This window comes from Schistocerca cancellata, chromosome 12 (genome assembly GCF_023864275.1).
Source record: "Schistocerca cancellata isolate TAMUIC-IGC-003103 chromosome 12, iqSchCanc2.1, whole genome shotgun sequence".
Lineage (NCBI taxonomy): Eukaryota > Metazoa > Arthropoda > Insecta > Orthoptera > Acrididae > Schistocerca > Schistocerca cancellata.
In genome coordinates this window covers 94,248,082-94,264,079 of record NC_064637.1, presented here as the reverse complement: position 1 = coordinate 94,264,079, position 15,998 = coordinate 94,248,082, and positions in this window count along the sequence as shown.

Here is a 15,998-nt window from a genome sequence, read left to right as displayed (position 1 = left end):
AGGCTCACCAGATTATCAGTGGCAGAGCAGCCCTTACGGAACCCACCCTGAGATGAAGCAAGAAGGCCGTGAGACTCGAGTAGCCACCTCAGGAGCAACTTGCAAAGAACGTTGGTGAGGCTAATGGGGTGGTAGCTGTCTACCTCCAGTGCGTTCTTGCCAGGTTTCGAAATGGGGATTACGATGCTCACCCTCAACCCTGATACAGCTGAAAAGGTCTAGGAGGTGCCATTGGCAGGCCACCGAGAGGTGCTTGAGCATCCGACAGTGGATGCGGTCTGACCTGGGAGCCGTAACAGGGCAAGCGGCTAGGGCACATTGGAATTCCCACTCACTGAACGGAGCATTGTAAGATTCAGGGTGGTGTGTGTGAAATGAAAGGCTCCAACGTTCCAACTGCTCTTTCAGCGAGTGTAAGGCCAGTGGGTAATTTACGGAAGTGGAACTCTGAGCAAAATGCTCCGCTAAGTGGTTTGCAAGTGTGGCGGAGTCAGTACAGACCGCTCCATTCAGCAAAAGCACAGGTACGCTGACTGGGGTCCGAAAGCCATAAATTCGCCTAATCTTGGCCTAAACCTGCGATGGAGATGTACAGAGGCCCATCACTTCTGCTTGCATCGGCAAATGAGGCGGCGGGCTCACGCATGGATCCGTTTAAAGGTGATAACGTTTTCCAATGAAGGATGCTGTTTGTGACACTGGAGGGCATGCCTGCGATCTTTAATCGCCTCAGCGATCTCTAGCGACCACCAAGGCACAGTCCGCCATCGAGGGGACCCACAAGAACAGGGAATGGCAGATTATGCGGCAGTAATGAAGCCGGTCGTGACTGAGTGAACCACTGCATCAATGGCGTCAGTGGAAAGAGGTTCAACAGTGGCAGTGGAGGTGATTGTCAGCCTCATTCACACCCATGTACAGGGGCGTCCAGAACAGTGACAGAAAGATCGGTAAGTGGTCACTACTGCACAAGTCGTCGTGCACACTCCATTGCACAGATGGTAATAGGCTAGGGCTGCAAATCGAAAGGTCGATGGCTGAGTACCTGCCATGCGCCACACTGAAATGTAGGAACTCACCATTATTTAAAAGGGAAAGGTCGAGCTGTGCCAACACTTGCTCAATGAGGCTGCCTTGGCCTGTTGCCACTGATCCACCCCACGGAGGGTTATGGGCGTTGAAGTCATAACAGTGCAACGACACTTCAGGACGAACTTCAAAAAAGATCCACCAACTGCTAACTCCATTCGGCGATGGTATGCGCAGTTTAAAGCTTCTGGATGCCTCTGTAAGGGGAAATCAACGGGGCGGCCTGCAGTGAGCGAAGAAACGGTTGAACGCGTGCGGGCAAGTTTCACGCGAAGCCCGCGGAAAATTGGCTCATGCCACAACTGGAGACCGACAGCACCGACTTCATCTTTCAACAGGATGGTGCTCCACCGCACTTCCATCATGATGTTCGGCATTTGTTAAACAGGAAATTGGAAAACCGATGGATCGGTCGTGGTGGAGATCATGATCAGCAATTCATGTCATGGCCTCCACGCTCTCCCGACTTAACCCCATGCGATTTCTTTCTGTGGGGTTATGTGAAAGATTCAGTGTTTATACCTCCTCTACCAAGAAACGTGCCAGAACTGCGAGCTCGCATCAACGATGCTTTCGAACTCATTGATGGGGACATGCTGCGCCGAGTGTGGGAGGAACTTGATTATCGGCTTGATGTCTGCCGAATCACTAAAGGGGCACATATCGAACATTTGTGAATGCCTAAAAAAACTTTTTGAGTTTTTGTACGTGTGTGCAAAGCATTTTGAAAATATCTCAAATAATAAAGTTATTGTAGAGCTGTGAAATCGCTTCAATCATTTGTAATAACCCTGTATTAACGACATAGAACACAACCTCAGTAGCCGTCTTAGATTGTTTGCAGATGATGCTGTCATTTACCGTCTTGTAAACTCATCAGATGACCAAAACGAATTGCAAAATGGTTTAGATAAGATATCTGTATGGTGCGAAAAGTGGCAATTGACCCTGAACAGAGAAAACTGTGAAGTTATTCACATGAGTACTAAAAGAAATGCGCTAAATTTCGATTACTCGATAAGTCACACAAATCTGAAGGCTGTAAGTATAAGTAAATACTTAGAGGTTACAACTAAAAATACTCTAAATTGAAATGATTACATAGATGATGTTGTAGGTAGAGCCTACCAAAGACTGCAATTCACTGGAAGAACACATAGAAGGTGCAACAGGTCTACTAAAGAGACTGCTTACACCACGCTTCTCCGCCATATTCTGGAGAATTGCTGTGCGGTGTGGCATCCGCATCAGATGGGACTGACGGATGATATCAAAAATGTACAAAGAAGGGTGGATCGTTTTGTATTATCGCGAAGTAGGGAGATAGTGCCACAGGCATGATACGTGAATTGGAGTGGCAATCGTTAAAAAAAAAGGCGTTTTTTATTGGGACGGGATCTTCTCGTGAAACTTTAATCACCAGTTTTCTCCTCCGATTGTCAAAACATCCTGTTGGCACCTACCTACATAGGGAGAAACGATCATCGCGATAAAATAAGACAAGTCAGGTCTCGCACAGAAAAATCGAAGTGCTTGTTTTTCCCGCACGCCTTTCGAGAGTGGAACTGTAGAGAGACAGCTTGAAGGTGGTTCATTGAACCCTGTGCCAGACACTTAATTGTGAATAGCAGAGCAATCACAAGACGTAGAAGTAGAAATTCCCTTGACTGTTCCTGCAGATCCACCAGCAAACAACATCAAACGAACGTCCGAAGTTCCTATCCTCAAGCATTACTTCAGAAAGTAACTGAGGTCGATTGAATTACCTTTTATAGAATTTCCTTATATTCTCGCATAGGTTTGCGATGATAAAATCTCAGATCTCTCTGTCTTTCTTTATACAACTATATACCAGTTTACGTTTTACAAAATGGTGCCCAACGATCGACAATTATGTGCATCTGAGTCCCATAGGTCCACCTCTCTCGCTGACTCGACGTGTTTCATCAATTTTACCTCTAACAATTCATGGTTCATTGACCTCCAGCTGATCGGAACGCCTTCAGAACGATAAACGATTAAAATATGTCGGAACAGCGAAGATTTGGCAGGGAAATTATACAGTTTTACTGCATGAAAAGCGAAAATGTATTAAGGTACAAGCTTTATTATTTCCATCCTGGGAATTAATAAACCACTTCAGTTGTATTTATTCCTTCACTACTGAATCACTAACAGCTCATGACACCTAAAGCCACATCTCCAGATGATTATATAACTAAATAGCGCATGTTTTAGTTATATATTCTCTTGGAAATGTGGAATTTAGTGCTACGAAACAGGTTGTTGTTGTTGTTGTGGTCTTCAGTCCTGAGACTGGTTTGATGCAGCTCTCCATGCTACTCTATCCTGTGCAAGCTTCTTCATCTCCCAGTACCTACTGCAACCTACATCCTTCTGAATCTGTTTAGTGTATTCATCTCTTGGTCTCCCTCTATGATTTTTACCCTCCACGCTACCCTCCAATGCTAAATTGGTGATCCCTTGATGCCTCAGAATATGTCCTACCAACCGATCCCTTCTTCTAGTTAAGTTGTGCCACAAACTCCTCTTCTCCCCAATCCTATTCAATACCTCCTCATTAGTTATATGATCTACCCATCTGAGCTTCAGCATTCTTCTGTAGCACCACATTTCGAAAGCTTCTATTCTCTTCCTGTCCAAACTATTTATCATCCATGTTTCACTTCCATACATGGCTACGCTCCACACAAATACTTTCAGAAACGACTTCCTGACACTTAAATCAATACTCGATGTTAACAAATTTCTCTTCTTCAGAAACGCTTTCCTTGCCATTGCCAGTCTACATTTGATATCCTATCTACTTTGACCATCATCAGTTATTTTGCTCCCCAAATAGCAAAACTCCTTTACTACTTTAAGTGTCTCATTTCCTAATCTAATTCCCTCAGCATCACCCGACTTAATTCGACTACATTCCATTAATCTGGTTTTGCTTTTGTTGATGTTCATCTTATATCCTCCTTTCATGACACTGTCCATTCCGTTCAACTGCTCTTCCAAGTCCTTTTCTGTCTCCGACAGAATTACAATGTCATCGGTGAACCTCAAAGTTTTTATTTCTTCTCCATGGATTTTAATACCTACTCCGAATTTTTCTTTTGTTTCCTTCACTGCTTGCTCAATATACAGATTGAATAACATCGGGGAGAGGCTACAACCCTGTCTCACTCCCTTCCCAACCACTGTTTCCCTTTCGTGCCCCTCGACTCTTATAACTGCCATCTGGTTTCTGTACAAATTGTAAGTAGCCTTTCGCTCCCTGTAACGAAGCAGGTAATGATCCAGAAATAAAGTAATAAATACTGCTGAAGCGGTTTGTTAATACCCAAGATGACTACTCATATCTGTTATTTCCCTACATGCAAGGTTGTCTGTTTTTCCCTTTCAGCATATCGTGGGTGTGTTAGAGAAAAAATGTGTCATACAGGTTTGAAGTTGTGTGTATAGCTTGTCCCAAGTCACTAAGTGCTTCAAATATCAAATATTTAAGGAGTATGATCTGACTATTTGCGTGTTATAAGCTTCGATACTTTTTCACCTCCACCCACACGCCTTCGGGGGGAGCTGGTTCTTACCTCCGTCATGGTTCTTTTCAGACAGTAAGTGATTTGTGTACCAACCTTGGTTGAAATCGGTACAGTATTTTATGAGGAGATGTGTAACATACACACTTCCATTTTTTATAACATTTATCGGTATAAATACGAATATTAATATTTCAGAACGAACAGAGACCGCTTATAATATGCAATCAGTGATTCCATGTCCGCTCCCGGTAGCTGAGTTGTGCCGGCACGGTAGCTCAGAGTGTTCGGTCAGAGGGTTAGCTGACCTCTGTAATAAAAAAAAAAAGATAAGAAAAACAACTGAGTTAACCGATCAACGACGAACTTAAACGGGTGTCTTACGACGGCCGCCCCGAGAAGATGAAATCGAACAAAATGAGATTTTAAAAAAAAGGTGGTCTGCGCGACAGAATGTCAATCCTAAGGGCCCGGTTTCGATTCCCGGCTGGGTCGGGAGATTTTCTCCGCTCAGGGACTGGGTTTTGTAGTGTCCTAATCATCTTAATTTCATCCCCATCGACGCGCAGGTCACCGAAGTGGTGTCAAATCGAAAGACTTGCACCCGGCGAACGGTCTATTCAACGGGAGGACCTAGTCACACGACATTTACATTTCAGTGATTCCATGATAGCGAAGGTACTCTACAGTGGGAAAAATACGGCTATACAATTTACCAACCAGATTAATACGTGCCTTGTACCAGCGGTTTCTGCGCGGTGTACTACCAGCATTGTTGGAGAAAGTTGCTCTTCCAGAATGATAACGACTGTGGCTTTGGTACCTCTTTTCCTACATATCGTGCGACACTACCTCACTGTAAGCTTTCATTAGCAACGGATTGATTGACAGCGTTCAGTGGAATGGCCTGCATGGTCACTATTGTTGAATCTGATGGATTTCTGCCCATGGGGACACTTAAAAGTATTTCTGGATATTGAACCGATTGACAATGTGGAGACTTCATCAGAGGAGCAGGTGTACAATGCATAGGACGCATTCCAAAAGGAGGCGGGAGTATTTGAAAGAGTTTCGGATTTAGTGTGAGGAAGTGCTGAAGGACGTGCCAGGGTGTGTGATAACCACACGTAGCATTGCGTGAAACGTCCAATACTATCTACCGTGGGAACGAGAGGACAGGTTGTCCCATATCTCAACGAATATTTCTTTCTGAACATGTGATTGTAGAACCTTTTACCCTAATTTTGACAGATAGATCCTGCTGGAATATGCGGCAATAAATTTTGAACAACCTGTACGTATCACGTGTGTCATTTGGATGATATGCGGTATGCAGGCCTATTTCGCCTTTCACCAAAGAATCAAAGACGGTGTAGACTCAGTCACTGCATCATTCAGTACTTTTGCAGCTAAATCCAGTCAGAAGGAAAATGTGCTCGGAGTTGTACTCAACTCCGATTTCCGCCTCGTCCTGCTATGACGGCGTTTTCCGGGACAGCAGTCCAATGTCTCACCGTGTGAGTTGTTATGGCAACCACTGTAACGGGACATTCTGATACTCAGTGACGTTGGCAGCTTACGCATAAACAGCTGCGGGCGAGACCCCCGACCAAGCGTCTCTGAGTGCGTAGGGCAGTGCGTGTCGGTGCGTCAGTTCTGGCAGTTGGTGCGCGGGAACGCTAGAGTCTTTGATCCATCAAGAGGCATATTCGACATTTCCTACTGGCTAACTTTACTGGCCGGGCAACACATTACATGTTGCGGTTTGGTCTAGCTTTATCATCGGCGCAGCATGTGAGTAATCTGTTTGTGCTCAAATGCTTGAACGGAGTGAAGACCCGACAGACGTTACGGAATGTAAACTTGTCCGAATTTTCACAGCCGAACAAAGAGGGGGACATGGAAAATGGCTATCAAAGTGGCCAACATGACCTCTCTTTCGCCAAAAAAGATTTAACTGCTTGGATGTTATGAAGGGAATTGAGGAATCCCTTGAAAATAAAAATATTAGGAAAAAGTCAAAATGCTGCGTGATATGCTCCAAGAGAAACAAATAGAATAGGGAGGAGAAACATTTGACGTGCCTCTGAATGATGCCCAAAACCATGTGCTGACAGAGGTGCTGACAGAGAATGTAAAGCTTAGTTACTTAGAATCGTAGAAATTTAAAAACGAGTAGAGGATATTTGCCTGATGATACTTGAAATTCTGATCTGGCGCTTCATTTGCTGTACATAGTTTCGATAAACATTTAGAGGCCCGTCAAATGTTTCTCTGTTTTACTTCTGACTTTCAGATAGATCATTTGAATTTTTTTTTTTCACCTATATTTTTTTCACTGGTGTTCACAATTCGTTGCTGAAGCTCTGATCTTATTTTAAGCAAATCTTATACGTTTTCCTTGCTTTCTTGGTATGCACTGTTATATCTTATGGTATGGTATATTTGGGTATTTCTGTATACCTTCGAATCTTTTAGTGCCGAATAGGATAGTCAGAACGATCTGCAGTTTCGATTCGTGAACTCCGTGGAGGGCGTTGTTCAAGCGTATATCAACCCTACTGTCCCTGTTGGCCTACATATAGTAAATGCAAGATATTTAGGTACCTCACGTATTCCAATTTTGAGTCAGTTTCTTACAAAGAAGTAATTATGTGCACTGGCGTATTTTTTTGTGGTAGGAGTGGAGGGCTTTGCCTTTCATTTGGCAATAGCCCAAATTTAAAATTGATTTTATTGGTCCATACTAATTTAATGTCGAAAATTACAAAGTCTGTCATTGGTTTACATCTGCTTAATTAGAGCACTAATGACATTATGAGAACTATTTATTAAGGCTATAAATTAAATCATGAAATCAGTTTTATAGGATTATGAAGTTTGAATATTTTGATAAAACATAATCCATTTGCTAAGAGAATTTTGTGCACAGATTGTATTAATTGCCTAATTTTGTAGTTGAGCCACGTGTTAATTTGCTTTAAAGTGTATAAAATTTATTTTTGGAGATGCTTTAATACACATAAAAAGAAAAAAGTGACTAAACCATTTACTAGAAATTTAAAGAACAGAAGGATGACGGCGGTCTCTTTGTTTTGCCATATCACTTATCACAGGTTCTCGATAAACTGCCATTATGGACAGCTCATTCAGACTACCTGTATTCTTCAGACATGCGTTGATTCTCTTAAAGATGGAGAAACAGCGCTTACATGCAGCCGTTGTCACAGGTATAGATACCGAGAGCTGTAGACACCGAAACACATCGGGATAGACTTGACGCTCGAAGACAGGTAAAGCTTCCATTGAGTTTTGAGGCAACTGCTCCAGTCGACTTAAGCGTTGATGAAAGAGTTTCAAATCAGCGACTAATGGATCTGAAGCATAAAATGGGAGGAGTTTCGCAACTCCATCAATGATACCTATGTCTCCAGTTTTTGGTGGTAGAAGACAATTAAAGCTGTTAAAGAGTTCACAATGTGCCAAGAATTGATCCTGCAGTGAACTAATGAAGGTATCCAGAAAGTATATGAAGAAGGACACGTTTTAGCAACGCTCAACATCATTAACGCTATCCTCATTTGCACGTTTTGCTTGCATGGTAGAAATGCGTGTTAGCTTGATTTCAACTCCATCGGCCGAAGCTAATTCCTTAGCTTGTAAGAAGAGACGCTTGAAAGTATCATCATCATTTTCTCTCATTACCAGCAGTTTCCTTTTGACATCTCTGGCAAAATCTGTATCTTGGCGCTGAAGTCGACGACACATAGACTCACTGAGTCCAAACAGTTCAGAAAGTGTAACCGAGCAGACGACAAAATCTCCGTTCGTGTTGGCTGCTAATAGACTCATGGCAACGTGAGATGTTGTATTGTCGTCAAATTCTTCGACCTTCCGTAGAGACAACAACACTACTACATTTTTCCTTGAAGCATTGTGCCAAGAGCTCCAAACCATCTAGTGAGTGTGCACTTTTCAAACTCTCGATTCGAACATCGGTTAATGTTTCAAGGGCATTAATCAATATTTACCTATTCCACGGTAACGCAAAGAAATTACGTACTATTTCCAGTGTTACTAGTGAATGCTTGATAAATGGAATGTTGCATGTGTCGCTGACTATGAAATTGAAATTATGAGCTGAAAAACGAGAATATACAGGTAAAGGGTACTCCCGTTGTATGAATACATCATCCCTAAGGACTTTCCGCGACATCGATGTAGTGCCGTGATAGCTCCGTTCTCGTGAAAATTACATCTCAAGATCAGTTTCTCCAGGTTTTCAATTATAGTCAGCTAATCCTTTGCCAGCCACATAAAACACTGGAACGGACTATAGGAAAATTTCACGAATCTTGAGATCCGAGGAAATATAACGGGCACATAGAGAGAGCTGCTTAACTCCAGCAACACCACCAGTTTCATCCGCAAGAACCGTGAAACCTTGGACATCATTAATGCGCTGAACAGTTGGTTGTTGATGCTACATATGATCTGATTTTGGATATGGGGCACTAAAGCACTTGTCGCGTTCATCACTTCCTTCCAGCATGCTTGTAAATTTCGTCACCCTGCGGGCGATACTTCAGAATAGCGCGCAAATTACCATTGTTTTTCCCTGGTCTCGCATTCGGGAGGTCGACGGTTCAAACCCGTGTCCGGCCATCCTGATTTAGGTTTTCCCGTAATTACCCTAGATCGCTTCAGGCAAATGCTGGGATGGTTCCTTTGAAAGGACACGACCTACTTCCCCGTACTTCCCTTGCCCGATGGGACCAACGATGACCTCGCTGTTTAATCCAATTCCCAAATCATGCAAGCAATCGATGTTCCTGACTTCTTGTTTGTCAACTTCAATTGCTCCACCAAGCCTTGACCCAGGCAATGTTTTATATCCTCTGTCTTATTCATCACCATGAGAATAAAATTAACATCACTGATTGCAGCAGCATAATGATAAGCGTTGCTCGCATGGACGTTCAAAAACTGGAGAGCATGTTTCCACTTGGAGGTTACCTGGACTCCACCATTTTGATGACTACCATTTCCCGAACTTGTCTTCTTAGCGAAAAACAGGCAGTACTTGCAGAAGTCACTGTTGTTATTGGAAGAGTGTATTAACCAAAACTATTTCTCCATCCACCTTGGGTTGAACTTACGATATTGGCCTCTTTTCAAAGTGAGGGGAAATTTGTAGGATGTGTCGAACACAAGAAGGTTTTGGAAATGTTGCAGCTTCATGTGGTCATCAACTTCTTCGCCATCTGATAGCAAATAGACAGTTATGACATACTTACAGCCTGGCGGTAGATTGTCAGAGCTTGAAGTGTCAATAAAGATGTTAGTTTGCGCTTCAGTCATGGACTGTGCGGCTGGTTCCGGCGGAGGTTCGAGTCCTCCCTCGGGCATGGGTGTGTGTGTTTGTCCTTAGGATAATTTAGGTTAAGTAGTGTGTAAGCTTAGGGACTGATGACCTTAGCAGTTGAGTCCCATAAGATTTAAAACAAAATGTTAGTTGGTTGGTTGTGTTGCAGGAAATGGAGTAAACAGCGAGGTCATCGGTCCCATCGGATTAAGGAAGAATGAGGAACGAAGTCGGCCGTGTCCTTTGAAAGGAACCATCCCGGCATTTGCCTGAACTGATTTAGGGAAATCACGGAAAACCTAAATCTGGAAGGCCGGGCGCGGGTCTGAACCGTCGTCCTCCCGATTGCAAATCCAATGTGCTAAGCACTGCGACACCTCCTTCGGTGAATGTTGTTCATTTTGCTTCAGGATCAGACAGACATGTTTCTGAACTAACAGCAATACTTCTATTTTTTGAAAACAGTGGCGACGGCAACTGTGCTGGGTCAATCGTTTTCCCGGCCTCAGAGAACAGAATTTCTTCTAGTCGTTGCATCTTGCAGAAACAGTTGAAAATATTTCCACCTTTTCTTTGCTGCATTGTCTTAGCTCTCAAACTCAAGCATGCTAGCTTCAATAACACTGTTTTTCGCAGCATTGTCGTTTCAACAATTTAACAACTGGTAACTCAATCGTGCACGAAACGAACTGGAACACTTCCTGGTCAACGCATGCACCGACAATGTGTTCATCATCTCTACAATGCGCATTGTTTCCGTAGTCATTAACGTTCATTTACGGGTACTATAATATGCTGAGACTGAGCTCTTAAGCTTTTAAGCTAATTCACCACTGATGTTAAACTGATATGTCCTCCCTTGGGCATGGATGTGTGTGTTGTTCTTACCATACGTTAGTTTAAATAGTGTGTAAGTCTAGGGACCGATTAACTCAGCAGTTTAGTCCCTTAGGAATTCACAGACATGTGACCACTTTTTTTATGTGCTGAGATTCGTTCGTAAACAGCCTGTCTTTGCCATATTGTAGCAGATTACAACCAGCTTCTGCACATACTGAAGCAAAGGTGTTGTTAATTCTTGTTTCCTAGCCACAGTATTACCATTTTGTATGCAGGTTAGTAATAAAACTTACGTCTGTAACAGCAGTTGGGGAGGGAGGGGGGCAGTGAAGGGGCTTAAGCCCGAAAGCATCCCCCCCCCCTTAAATACGCCATTGCCTATGTTTTTGGGTCTTTCACACTGTTGTTTGCTTGAGGAACTGGAGTGCACTGTTCTTTGTTTTTGCCTCAACAGTGGGCCTCGTTTGGCGCAGTAGTACAATATCATTAGAACTCCATGCTTGACCAAAACTTTTGTGATGTGATCAGTGACCACGTTTATGAAAGAGATAAAAGCTTTCCCTATTCGTGAGCCGGCCGGTGTGGCCGTGCGTTTCTAGGCGCGTCAGTCTGGAACCGCGTGACCGCACGGTCGCAGGTTCGAATCCTGCCTCGGGCATGGGTGTGTGTGATGTCCTTAGGTTCGTTAGGTTTAAGTAGTTCTAAGTTCTAGGGGACTGATGACCACAGATGTTGAGTCCCATAGTACTCAGAGCCATTTGAACCATTTTTGAACCCTATTCGTGAACATCGTTAACTACTTCTGGAGACGTCTTTTTCTCGGCATAACACTCGTTCTACCACCTTTTTGCAGAAACCGTCTTTTAAGAACAGAGTTTTTCTTGGAAGTAAACCGACTCACATAGTATACACGCTCAATGAACCAAGATGTGGCAGTGAAGGGTCTCCTTGCAGTATGAGCATCACTGATCGCATTTCAATAGCCACGGCATCGTGGTCATGTGGTCACGGTGTTGGAGTGCGACCTTTGTGCTTCATATATCTGAAGCACGAGGAATGTTTGAACATGGATTAACCGCGTTTGTAACAGCGAGGTGTAAAGAAGGGACCTCCAAATTTACAGGGTGATTATACGTTAAACTTTCAAAACGCTATAGCAATAACACCACTGGTCAGAATGACGTTAAATTGCATCGGAATATTATCGAAGAAGGGGGAAAACGTATGGCAGAAGAAAAAAATAGGGCGAAAATTGATTATTAGATGGCACTGTACGTGTCAGAATACGTAAATGAAAACATTTGTCATGCGCAGGACACATTGAAGTTAGTATAAACACGACAGGCACACGGCTTTTCCTCCTTTCGCGTCTGCGACGTTCGCCATGACTGTGTCAATGCAGGATCGCGCTCTGCTTGTAAAGTTGTATTACAGGAATGATGACCGTGCAAACGTCGCTCTGCAGAAGTTCCGGACACTGAAGGGTTTGAAAAAAGGCGTTGGTCCGATGACTACCGTGGGTCTGGAGAAAATGATTCGGAAATTCGGAAAGACGGGTTGTTTTAGTGTGCAACCTTATGAGGGAGGACACGAATTGATTCGACGTCAGTGGAAGCAGTGGCCACAGCAATGCAGGAGGAGACAAGTGGTGGTGTGCACGGAGAACTGCCCGAACACTGGAAATACCTGTGAGCACGGTGCGTACAATCCTACGGAACATACTTCTTTGCTATCCACTCAAAACTACCCAAGCACGAGTTGCTTCCTGTTGACCTGCCAGCAAGAGAGACCTTTGCTTTAGAATTTCTTGCTCGCATTTGGGTGGACAATGATTCACCGTGTAAGGTTTTGTGGACAGACGAAGCCCACTTCCATCTGACAGGATACGTCAACACGCAGGACAGTCGAATATTGACAACGGAAAATCCACAAGAAAATCAACCAGTACCACATCATCCTGAAAAGGTCAACTGTATGATGCGCGTTTACGGCATCATTTATCACGGGGCATATTTTTTTTCGAAGAGACAGGTGCTTCCGGACCTGTTACCTGTACCGTCACTGGTAAGCGCCATGAGTGTGTTTTGCTCAACCACGTCACTCCATCTCTCCAACAGGGTAAATGTGTGGATGGGATCATTTTTATCCAAGATGGCGCTCCTCCGCAAAATCAAATCCAGTTAAGCAGCTGCTCAAACGCCATTTCAGAAATGCTAGAATTATCACCCGCCATTTCCCTACAGCCTGACTGTCCCAATCACCTGATCTTAATCCGTTTGACTTCTGGCTGTAGGGCTGTCTGAAAGATGTTGTTTTCAGTGTTCCGATTGTAAACTTAGCTCCTTTGAAGGCACGCATTGCGCAACAGATTCTGAAAGTGACCCCGGAAACACTTAGATCAGTTGTGGAACATGCTCTTTGTCGATTTCAACTTGCTGCAGAAAACAGTGGACACCATAGTGAACATGTTTCGCGTCAGTCACAAGGAAATGAATAATACGATTTGATTTTGTTGATGCTTTTTATGCGGTTTTTGACCTCAGTTAAAAACCGATTTTTCCCAGTCGATGTGATATGACATTACCGTGGTGGATGGGCTTACACAACTGACAGTATCACACCTGTACACGCATGCACACTGAGCAGTACAGTTTTGTAATGTCAAACGTAAGCCTTAGGCATTGTTGTGTGGTTCATTTCTCATTAGTAGTCGACCAGTATTAAATTATTTGCTACATTTGCTACATTTTGTAACTACTTATTGTTCTTCTGCCAAATGTTTTCTCCCCTCTCCGATAATACTCTGTTGCAATTTGAAGTCATTCTGACCAGTGGTGTTATGTCTACAGCGGTTTGAAAGTTTAACTTTAATTATAATCACCCTGTACATACCCTCTACTCGTATTTTTCCTGCAAAAGAACTACATGTTAAAGACTCTAGCATTCCGTTTGGAGGTTTTGGCTCTTTAATACCTTTCCCGTAACATAGATCACACACATTTATTTGTTGTTTCCCTTTTTGTAAGAGGACTATGCTTCATCTCGCCCTGCGCTCATTATTCATCACATTTGCTTGTGACGGTAATACATGAAGAGCCAAAGAAACTGGTACATCGTGTAGATGGTTCAGATGGCTCTGAGCACTATGGGACTTAACATCTGCCGGCCGGTGTGGCCGTGCGGTTCTAAGCGCTTCAGTTTGGAACCGCGTGACCGCTACGGTCGCTGGTTCGAATCCTGCCTCGGGCATGGATGTGTGTGATGGCCTTAGGTTAGTTAGGTTTAAGTAGTTCTAAGTTCAAGGGGACTGATGACCTCAGAACTTAAGTCCCATAGTGCTCAGAGCCATTTGAACCATTTTTGAACTTAACATCTGAGGTCATCAGTCCCCTAGAACTTAGAACTATTTAAACCTAACTAACCTAAGGGCACCACACACATCCATGCCCGAGGCAGGATTCGAACCTGCGACCGTAGCGGTTGCGCGGTTCCAGACTGAAGTGCCTAGAACCGCTCGGCCACACCAGCCGGCACATCGTGTAGAGTAGAGCCACAGCGAACACCCAGAAGTGTGACAGACGACTTGGCATGGACTCGACTAATGTCTGAAGTAGTGCTCGAGAGAACTGACGCCATGAATGCTGCAGGGCTGTCCATAAATCCGTAAGAATACGAAGGAGTGCAGATCTCTTCTGAACAGCACGTTGCTAGGCATTCCAGATATTCTCAGTAATATTCATGTCTGGGCAGCGGAAGTGTTTAAACTGAGAAGATCGTTCCTGGAGCCACTTTGCAGGAATTCTGGAAATGTGGCGTGTCGCATTGTCCTGATGGAATTGCCCAAGTCCGTCGGAACACATAATGGACATGAATGGATACACGTGATGAGACAGGATGCCTATATACCTGTCAGGATCGTATCTAGACGTATCAGCGATCCCATATCATTCCAACTGCATGCGTGCCGCACCATTACAGAACCTCCACCAGCTTGAACAATCTCTTGCTGACATGCAGGGTCCATGGATAAATGAGGTTGTCTCCATACCTGTACGTGTCCATTCGCTCGATACAATTTCAAACGAGACTCGTCGGACCAGGCAGCACGTTTCCAGTCATCAACAGTCCAACATCGGTGCTGACGGGACCAGGCGACGCGTAAAGCTTCGTGTCGTATAATCATGGAGCCTCCGAAAGCCCATATCGATGACGTTTCATTAAATTGTTCGCATGCTAACACTTGTTGATGGCCCATCATTGAAATTTGCAGCAATTTCCGGAAGAGTTGCATTTCTGTCACGTTGAAAGATTCTCTTCAGACGTCTTTTGTCCCGTTATTGCAGAATTTTTTTCCGGCCGCAGCGATGTCGGAGATTTGATGTTTTACCGGATTCCTGATATTGACGGTACACTCTTGAAATGGTCGTAAGGCGAAATCCCCACTTCATCGCTACCTCGGAGATGTTGTGTTCCATCGCTCGTGCTCCGAATATAATATCACTTTCAAACTTAATTAAATCTTGATAACCTCCCATTGTAGCAGTAGTAGCTGATCTAACAACTGCGTCAGCGCCGTATTCTGCCTGTTTACGTATCTCTGAATTTAAATAAGCATGGCTATACCAGTTTCTTTGGCTCTTCAGTGTATATGATTGAGTTTATCTTGGAAGTAAACCGGCTCGCATACTGTACATGCCCAATGTACCAAGATATTGATGGTCATAAGATTCCTAAAGGAGGCAAGCACTGTGTAATACTTACAAGCCGGCTGGTGTGGCCGAGCGGTTCTAGGCGCTTCAGTATGGAACCGCGCGACCGCTACAGTCCCAGAATCGAATGCTGCCCGAGGCAGGATTCGAACCTGCGACCGTAGCGGTCGCGCGGTTCCACACTGAAGCGCCTAGAACCGCTCGGCCAAACCGGCCGGCCACAATGGCTGCAAATGCGATTTCTCGCAACAGCTCAGAAGTTCCGAATAAGAATGGGACTGTTCAGAGTGTAACACAATGCATGATGAATGTTTCAGGTACCATTGGAGGCCCCACGTCGCTGGCACCATAGTGGCAGTTCTGCTTCTGATATCCAGTGTTGAGTTTTGTGGCTCTTCTGACTCTACCGAGTGCTTCTGTAAGATCTTCAGATGGGGGATAGTG